The sequence below is a fragment of the Mesoplodon densirostris genome, chromosome 1 (assembly GCF_025265405.1).
Source record: "Mesoplodon densirostris isolate mMesDen1 chromosome 1, mMesDen1 primary haplotype, whole genome shotgun sequence".
Taxonomy (NCBI): domain Eukaryota; kingdom Metazoa; phylum Chordata; class Mammalia; order Artiodactyla; family Ziphiidae; genus Mesoplodon; species Mesoplodon densirostris.
This window is the reverse complement of record NC_082661.1, coordinates 138616660-138625705: the sequence shown is the minus strand read 5'-3', so window position 1 is coordinate 138625705 and position 9046 is coordinate 138616660.

Genomic DNA, 9046 nt, shown 5'->3' with positions numbered 1-9046 from the left:
GTTGTGGTGCACGGGCTTAGTTGCTCCGCGGCATGTGGAATTTTCCCGGACCAGGGATAGAACCCATGTCCCCTGCACTGGCAGGCAGATTCTTATCCACTGCACCACCAGGGAAGTCCAGGAACATAGGTTTTGGAAATAGATAGGTTTGGGTTTGAATTCAGCCCTTTGACTTATTGGCTGTTTGACCTTGAGAAAGTTAGCCAGCCCTTGGCCTTTTAAATTTACAATATGATGTAAATAACTCCTATATCTCTGAGTTGTTTTTATTGTTAACTGAGATCATGTATATAATGTTCCCAGCAAGTTTCTAGGCAAGTATTAATTAAATAATACTGCTTTGCTCTGATGGGCTTTGGACTCCCTACCTTAAATAGGTAAATGAAATACATTTGTATCAGGTACTGACTATGCTGCTGAACTGAATGAATAAGCATTTTCAGAACTCTAATGGAAAACTGATGAATTCATAAAAGTGCTAACAAAAGATCAAGATAAAAAAATTAATTACATGGGACTGAGTGAACTGATGAGGATGATTATAATTTTTGTGACTTTCTATTTGAATAAAAAAAAAATTCCACAAGGACTCAGAGGCAAAAAAAAAAAAAAAAAGTCAAAGGAAAGAATTTCCTAAATATTTATACAATGAAAACAACCTTAAGAAAATAACTCTATGTCTATAGTTTTTAAATTATTTCACATTCAACAGTTCAATCAATGAATATCTATTCAATATGAAAGGCATCTTGCTGGGTAATATATGTACTAAAATAAATTGTAACTGCTTCTCCAACAGTCTAATGAAGGACAGACATATTTAACTGAATATTGAATATTAGCCAAGTTCCGAGGAAGACACATGAGGCTGTGGAAGGTAGGACAAATGGGAAATTTTATAGTAGTTCCAGAAAGGGTAAGGAAATAATCATGAAGGTTCCTGATCAGCTGTACCTTTAAATATTCTGAGTATTAATAAATGTATGTGGCACTGTAATGATTTTTGCCTCCCATGAAATAATATTTCCTCTCAAAAGGATTTCAGTGATTTTCATCCTAAGAAATTCATAAGTACCAGGATTCTTCAGTACAAAATAAGCAATATTTATACCCCTGCAAGTTTAACTTAGTTTTCCCAAATCAAATTGGAGGTCTGATCTCTGCTTTTCTAATAAATACACATCAAATTTAGTCATTTTTTTATCCTTGCTCTACCACCTGAGAGCCACCAGTTTCGTAGAGTTTTTTTTTCCATTAAAATAAATCTCTGTAATATGGCAACCACACTAGTTTAGTTCTATAAAATTATCTTAAGGTTTTTCATGATTTATTTTGTTACAGAGAAGTTATTTCAAGATTATCGTTTATCTCAAGATACCAGCAAAATTTTTCTTATAATTGTTCAAGTGATTTTTTTTAATTTCAAAAAAGTCTCTCATAATATTTGTAATTACTTTCTGACAGAGTATATAACTTGCCAGTGAACCAAGGTGGGCTACAGAAAAGTAATTCCTCCAACTCACTTACTATCGCTTCCCATGGTTCACATGACCTGTGTAAGGCTAGAGTCCTGCAGTTAGTTCAAAGGCTTGTTGGTCTATTGCAGAATTATTCTTGAAGATTTAAGTGTTGAAGTGGAAGTAACAGTACATTCTAGGTTAGGCCACACAAACCAATTTCACTAAGGGAATGGAAAACTAATTCTAATGGAAAACCAAAATGATATTTTTCGCCATTCATACATTCAGCAAATATTTATTGAACATTGCTATATACCAGGCCCTGTTTTACTTGCTGGGGAAATATCAGTGAGCAAAATGGAAAAAGTTCTCATCCTCCAAGAGCTTACATTCTGCTGGGGAGATATTTATAAACCAGGGCCAACTTATCCATTACATACAGAGCCTAAGGCCCATGGTACTTCTAAGGGCCCACAAAAATGTTTTAATTTTAATTTATTTTAAAACCGGAAGAAAAATATGAATGTTATAATAATGCATCCATCCTGGATTGTATTTTTCTTTATACCAATGCATTCATAAAATATAATTTAAAATATTTTTTATGGAGGGAGGGGACTATTAAAGCAAAAGTGCCTTGAGATCACAGAAGTTATATTGTAGACCTGTAATAAACACAAGTGAACAAGTAAATTATGTGGTATATTGGAGAGTGAGAAGTTCTGTGGAGAAAAAAAAAAGGAAGTGTGGTAGAGTGTGGGATAAGACCGTTTGAAATTTTAAATAGAGGTTAGAGAAAGCATTACTGAGAAGCAACAGTTGTCCACAGACCAGAAGGAAGTTAGGCAGAAGGCAGTGCAGACCTCTAGGTGAAAAGCGTTCTAGGTGCAAAGATAAGCAGATGCAAAGCCCTGAGATAGGGGTGTGCCTGGAATGTGGACAAGCAACAGAGAGGCTATTATGGCTGCAGCAAAGTGATCTCTGGGGAGAGGAGTCGAAGATCAGGCTGTGGAAGTGTCGGGAGTCAGTCTGTATAGTGCTTTGCAGGCCACTTCAGACTTCTCTGAGTGATAAGGGAATAACTGGAGGATTTAAGGCAAGGCTACTGTTAGGAGTTAAATTGAGTACGTAAAAAGTTATATTGATGTCCTAACCCCAGGTAGTTGTGTCTTTGATCTTATTTGGAAATAGGGTCTTTGTAGATACAATCAAGTTAATATGAGGTCAATAGGGTGAGTCCTAATCCAATATGACCATTGTCCTCATAAGAAAAGGAAAACACCATGTGAAGAGAGAGACACACAGGGAGAATGCCATGTGATGACAGAGGCTGAATTTGGAGTGATGTAGCTGCCAACTGTAGAAGGCCAAGGATTGACGGCCACCATTAGAAGGTAGGAAGAGGCAAGAAAAGATTCTATCCAGAGTTTCAAAGGGATCACAGCTCTACTGACATCTTGATTTCCAGTTTCTAGTAGAACTGTGAGACAATAGACTTCTGTATCTTTAAGTTACCCAGTTTGTGGTACTTTGTTACAGTAGCTCTAGGAAACTAACACAGTCACTTTGTTCTAACAACATGTCTCTGGCTGAGTGTCAAAAATAAACTATAGAAAGGGCAAGGGTAGGAACTAGGAAGCTATCTTAGGTCAAGTGTCCTGGGAAGCAGATTCTAAGATGGAGAATCGTAAACAGAAGGTTCATCCAGAAGTGCTCTCAGAAACAATACGGGGTGAGAATGGGGTGGTGGTGGGGGAATGAGGGACTCAGAACTGGACAGGGGGAAGACTGGAGCTCATAGAGCACTCGGGCAATTCAGTGGGGTTCACTGAATGTGAGATGGTCCTTCAGAGTCAACTTGAAGTAGGAAATGGGCCTACCGTAAGTATCCCTGTGAAAGACAGGTATTGAATTAGGCTCCTGGGGAGGGAACATAATCTTGAGTAAGACATCGCCCTTCAGCAAAGGGAGGGAAATATTTGAGGAACTCATCTGTGAGCAGCTTACATTCTTCAGGCTGTGGAAATGAATACTTGGTCCTGGGAGAAGGAATATGCAAGGTGCGTGATAACATCTCCAGAAGAGGATACTACAATGATAGAAGAGAGATTCAAACAGCATGGGAGGGGCTTCCCTGGTGGCGCAGTGGTTGAGAGTCCGCCTGCCAATGCAGAGGACACGGGTTCGTGCCCCGGTCCGGGAAGATCCCACATGCCGCGGAGCGGCTGGGCGCGTGAGCCATGGCTGCTGAACCTGCGTGTCCGGAGCCTGTGCTCCGCAACAGGAGAGGTCGCAACAGTGAGAGGCCTGCGTACTGCAAAAAATGAAAAAAAACAGCATTGGAAAACATGGGAATCAGAGTACAGAGCATGGAATTCTGTGTATATAAATGGTGTAGCCTGTGGTGTGTGTGTGTGTATATCCTAGCAAGGATCCTCCATTTGCATAGCCCTCTAAATTTATAATATACATAATTTGGTGGCCACATTAACCTTGTAATGCAGGTAGGACAGATATTTTAAAATACTAATTTTTCCAATAGGGAAAATAAAGCCTAGAAAAATCAACTGACTTGCCCAATACTCAGGGAGTTAATGGTAAGGACAAGACTGAAAATATGGTCTCCTGAATCCATGTCCTGTGGTCTTTGTACCGTGTCATATGGCCTCAATATTACTTCAGTTATGTGGCAGTGATGGTACTACACAATTCTGAATATTCTTTTACACTTTGCTATATTCCAATACCACCAAGAGAGTGTGTGGCAAGAACTGCATGGTTGTTTATCAGACTCACAACAATTTCTTCCAGGATCCAAAGCTAGACCACATTTGCCAACCTACTTTACAGTTAGTGTAGCCATATGACTGAGTTCTTGTGAATGGAATCTGAGCTGTGATAAGGATCATACAGGCCCATAAATAAAATGCTAAGAAATCATCCCCACGGTCTGCCCTGTACAATGGCAAAAGCCACGTGTTAAAGATGGAGGAGTGTCCATTAGCCTGGATCTCTGAAAATTTGAAAGGAACAAAGATGCCTGTATACTAGCCCCTCCGCCCCCCTTCAGTTTAGATTCCTAATCCAGGGTTTTCTTAGCCATTAGAGCATCAGAAACACGGTATGCATACTTTAGTGCAAGATGTACAGTATAGATTTGGAATTTTATTTCATGACATTTCACATAAGTATAACTAATATATCTTATTAAAATATAAATTGAATAACTTATGGTAAGACTAACCAAGCTGTTGATATATATACATTTAATCGTTTCACCATTTTGTGAGAACATTATTATTTTATTTTTCTAATTGTTAAATCCCTGAGAGACAGCTTGGAATAACATAACTAACTAAGGAACTAATAAATAAATAAATAAATACTTGAAATTTAAACCATTCCAACTTGAAAACACACCAGAGAAGGAGGTAAATTTTCTCTACTCCAGTGTTCATATTTTATTTTTTTTTATTTTATTTTATTATTTTTTTTTTTTGCGGTATGCGGGCCTCTCACTGTTGTGGCCTCCCCCGTTGCGGAGCACAGGCTCCGGACGCGCAGGCTCAGCGGCCATGGCTCACGGGCCCAGCCGCTCCGCGGCATATGGGATCCTCCCAGACCGGGGCACGAACCCGTATCCCCTGCATCGGCAGGCGGACTCTCAACCACTTGCGCCACCAGGGAGGCCCCAGTGTTCATATTTTAAAAATTGCAGGGAAGGACTCTAAATAGCCCGGCTTAAGTCATATAGCCATCTATAACAAATCACTGGGTAGAGCTGATTACAATATGTGATTTGGCCTGGATCATCTGCTTTACCTATGTGGGCTGGGTACCACAATGGGCAGATCATTACCAATATATAAAGTGCAGAGGAAAAGGACACCAAGGAGTAGGCAGGCTGTTTCCAAAAGTAAGAAGAGGGAAATGACCAGACAAAATCCATTGATGACTATGACAAAGTTATATGGGCTTCATCAAAAAGGGGAATGGACTATAACACCTCAAGGGCTATTTTCCAGAAACTAGGTACAGAAATGTAGCTGGATCTTAGGAAAGAAATAGAACCCAGGTCCAGAAAGCCATCTAAAATCTCTCTGCCTTTCATGTAGGCTCTTCTCTGTGCATGTGTTTTATGCTCCTTTCTGCAGATTATCATTCTCTTCACTTTTGTTGGGTGCCTAAAGGCAAGTTCAACTGATGATAGAGTAGTCCAGGTTTTCCATCAAATGCAAACCATCTCTGATTCTCGAATTAATATGGCAGGGAAAAGAGGGCCACACCACAGCTTGGAAGCTAACATGACCTATTGAGGGAAAGAAACAATGACTCTCTCAACCCCAATTCTAATTTCCCTGGGAAAAAGACTTGATTATCCTGCTAAACAAGCAACTTACCTCCTTCCCTTCCTGATCCAATGAACTGTAACCAAGGAGGAAGGTTCTCATTATAAAAACTTGCATTTAGGATCTCTACCAATGTTGGCAGAGGTTTAGTAAGGTAAACTTGTCTAAATGGTATATTCTACTGAATATTCAGCCTTGAGAAAGATATTATACTGTCTGAATCTTAGTATCATTATTAATAAAGTAGAAATAATACCTATGTTGCTGGTTTCTTGGGAGGATTAGGCCTTGCCCATAGAAGGTGAGGGTCATTACACTAAAGGAGTTGTAGTGTAAAATTAACCTACATAAAAAAATTAGTCATACTTTATTTTGAACAAAAAAACATATTTTCTCCTGGCTTGATAGCTAATTAGATAATTTCCAAGCTCTTTTCCAGTTCTTTAATGCAAGTAATTTTTTTCCAGTGGACGCTAAACCATTAGCCAAAGAAAGAGTGCTTTAAAAGCAAGAGATTTGCTAATATCTCAAGGCTGTTCCAAAGCATGCCATAGCATAAAATTATTTCAGAAGAGTTCAATTTGTTTTGAGCAATGGCAGCCTCCCCTAGTCAAGGTGACTAATTTAAATTTGGTAGCTCTCATTTAGATATATAAATTCTATTAATATATAATCTTAATGTAATGATAGATATATTAATATTAATCAGACATAATTTAAAAGATACACCTTATGTATTTTATAACATATATCATATAACAGTTGGCTTGAATTATTTCATTCACCAAACATTTATTGAATATCTTATTGACTATCTAATATGATCCTGAGCACTGTATTTTAAAGTAGGCAATAATTATTATTCTTCCTACCACTCTTCATTTTGCTTTTATAAATAGAAAATAGGTGAGGTGTATGGTTGAAGCAGATATCAGAAATGAGAAAATCATCTAACTGGGAGTATTGAAAAAATAATATGACCAACATTCCAAGAAGAATAATTCAATATGCCTTCTATGAGCTCAGCTTTCAGGAAAATCCAGCAGGCAATCTTATAAGGAACCTAATTTCCTAGATATCACCACCATAACACAGACTGTATATTCACACTATAACAACATGTCTATGCAGAATTTTCCCTTTGTGTACATCTTATTTGTGAATTTAGATACAGATGCAAAAGAAAAAGGCATTTCTGATTAAGGCTAGAAGTATTTTTAAAATCTGATTGCTTTCTCCAGGCAAATATTGTACTATGTCATGTTTAGACAGCATCATATAGCAGAAAATGTGGCCATGAATAGCATCCTCCACCATCAAGGACGTTGAGACCCTTTGCATAGTATAGTCTGAAAACTCCTAGGAAAGGATTCTGGTTAGCCAAGTTTGGGTCAGCTCCCCTTGCCTGGATCAAACACGGCTAAGGGACAGGACCAAAAGTATGGACAAAGCATCCTCATACTTACATGTACAGGAACCACACTCAGAGAAGAGGGAGTAATTATGAGTCCAGTATCTCCTATTGGTGTCTATTATAATCTTAAAAGAACAGGGTTGAAGAGCAGAGCCCAACAAGGTAGCAATATTTTACAAAGGAACAGAGTCTTTCCCTTCTGTTCCAGGCCACAACAATCATTATTAAACATCTGGTTGACCATATTTTCATTTGTAACATATAAGCACATTTGCCTTTACAAGAGGGAGACCTTAAGAAAACAGTGTTGGGTTTTTGAATATTTTCATATTTCTAGAGTCTGGAACCTAGACATTGTGATGTGATATTTTTAAGGCAACTGTGTTTGTATGAGTGCTGAGTACTTCTCCAAGAACCAGTGTTCTATTGCTAACATTTACAGTAAATGGCTTAAAGCATTTGGTGTTCAAGCTAATTTAAAGTTATGAAAGGTAATTTAATTGCGGGATCTAAGACAAAGTAGCTGGGATAGTTACAGAAAAGAAAAGAAGCTTGTTGTTCCTTTCATAGTCATCCAGAACTGGCATGCATATATGCAAACATTACAGAAATTATGAAAAGGAGTCGAAAGAGACTCTTCCATTGAAAAGAAAAGAAGTCAGGATATTAAAAAAATGTTAAACACTTAATTAGGAGAAGTTGTTTATAAAAAAATCTAGATCTAGATTTACTTTATCTAGATCTATAGATAAATTTCTAGGTCTTTTAGAATGTAGAATACACAGATCCTCTTTTGGATTGAAAAAGAGTAAGTGTGAATTGCTTGAATCAAGGTGAGAATAGACGATACCAAATCAGCAGGGATATATAACCTGGGTAAGATTTTACAATCTTTTAAAATAGGTCCTTTGATGTACATTCCAAGGATTAGAGAGCATCACTGGATACTTCTTAGAATTAAACTATCCCTTAGTCAGTCAAATATGTTCTGATCATATATATATAATCTACACTTGAGTCATTATTCTAGTGAACCTAAGACCCCTTGGAATTCTAATCATACCATGGCATACTAGGAATCTGAGTATTAAGCTTTGCTGCCTGCTTTGCAGGTGTGATTTACCCCTGATTAACTTGATTTGTCAGTGTATCTAGGCCCCAGTAGCATTTAAGATTGTAACTGCTGATAATTGATTATTAGGGAGTATTTTTCCCAATGACAAAAGCTCAGTAATTTTGTGAAAGTTTACGTCTGGTTGAAATAGAAGGTCATTTCATTGAAGGTGGCATTGTCTACTGTCTGCAGTAGGGATTCATTTAGTTACTAAAAACCTAAAGTATGCAAAGCTCAGCCCAGGGTGGTGCACAATGTCAAGTCACAGGCTGAGGAAGGATTAAATCATTAAAGAATCTTGATTTTCAGTTGGACTCATGACTGCCTGGAATAGTCAACATTTCTTGTTATCCTTGTAGCTAAGTGTTACCAGCTCACCATTTCTGAGGATTAAATGAATGGGCAAATGGTGCGTGCAACTTTAGGAAAATGTCTCTGGGTGTGAGTATGCCTTTCTTTTCCTCCTTTTCTTCTCTGCTCCTGCAATGTAGCATGATTGCTAGAACTGGAATTGGGAATAATGGCCATGCGTGGCTGAGCAAGAAGTTAAGGAAGTTATCTGTTTCAGGCTGGAATGCTTTGTTAGGGCCACAAGAGCCCAGGATCTCTAACTGCTACACTTTAACCTGAGAAAGAAAGAAACTTTTATCTTGTTTACTGTTGCTTTGTGTTTCTGTTGCTTGCAGCCAAAATGAATTCTAACTAATAT